A 1,200-nucleotide genomic window follows, 5' to 3' on the forward strand; every position below is an offset into this window, starting at 1 on the left:
GGAGTCCTCCCTTTCCTGCCTCTTTCGTCTCCTGTGCTGACATTTGGCAGCCCTTGCTTAGGAGGAGCAGCAGGCATCACCTGATAAGATGTGGCGGAAACACAGGTCACCAAGTTGAGAGCATCAGAACTGCTGAGTGACCTCAGCCTTGTAAACAGTGCCATCCCAGGGACAAGGTGGACATCCATGGCTGCCCCCTCTGACTCCACTCTCAAATTAGCAAGTGTATCTCAAGCACATCCAACTGAAAGCATTCCATGAATTTAGTGTAACCCATCTAGAATTCCACAGGGAATGCTAAGTTGAGTGAGGTGAATTGTGAGACTGGATTCCTGTCTCCAGTTGGTCCTGCCTCTTGGGGCAGTGGATTCCATACACTCTTCCTCTCCACGTGCATTTCATCATAAGGCTCCATGAGGCCACTGAATCCCTGGAACAGGCCGTGCACAACATAGATGCACAATGGCTGCTTGATCAATGAAGCCCCTGTAATAAGGATGTGAGCATCCTATTTCTCACTCTCTTTTGTGGGGAGGCTGAAGAATAGAAAGTCACTTTTCTGATGTCCCCAACACTGCTCCAGCCTGCCCTTCCCCTAACCCTCCTTACAGATCTAGGCTGCAGGAGGCCCCCTAAGGAGTCCCATTCAGAGAACTGAAGGAGACTGCAGCTGTCAGCACTGGGCTCTCTGACCCAAGGCCTAAAGACCCACCACCAACTGACACAGCCCAGATCTGAGACTGCAGCACCTCCCTCTTCTCTTCACCCTGCCGCTAACTGGGCCCATCCTCTCCCCAGCCTCTGAGAAACACACCTGTGAACGTTACACCTTCTATGTCCCTTCCCTTCAATATGCGTCTCATACTTGAGGCCGATTTTTCACCTCACCGTCCGCCTTAGGGTGGAGGCGTTGCCCTGAGCAACAGTGATGTCACCTGCAGGGTGCTTCCGTTTCACTGATGTCATGGGGTGGGCCTAATGGATAGAGAGGGGATGTGCTCTCTGTGGGAAAACGTCACAGGTCCTAAACTGTTGAGGAGGGCTCTACAGGCCTCTGGGGCACTCCCAAATGACCCCTTTCCTCCCCCAGAAGAGCTCCTCACCCTTCCTTCCTCTCTGGATGCCTGTTAGAGCTCAGGCCTCAAATCTGACTTTCCCTCTGCCAGAGTCAGCCAAAAGATCAGGACAAGCAGCTCCAAA

At 52.7% G+C, this 1,200-nt stretch overlaps 1 long non-coding RNA gene across 1 annotated transcript; it reads right to left on the minus strand.

Moving 5' to 3' along the window:
• Positions 1-245: 245 nt before the first annotated feature.
• LOC129048344 (uncharacterized) lies at positions 246-954 on the minus strand. The gene is made up of 2 exons (XR_008510612.2): positions 815-954; positions 246-486 (listed from the first exon to the last, which is right to left on the minus strand). It is a non-coding gene; the product is annotated as an uncharacterized LOC129048344 (long non-coding RNA).
• Positions 955-1,200: the final 246 nt, after the last annotated feature.

Source organism: Pongo abelii, chromosome 8 (genome assembly GCF_028885655.2).
Source record: "Pongo abelii isolate AG06213 chromosome 8, NHGRI_mPonAbe1-v2.0_pri, whole genome shotgun sequence".
NCBI classification, from domain to species: Eukaryota; Metazoa; Chordata; class Mammalia; order Primates; family Hominidae; genus Pongo; species Pongo abelii.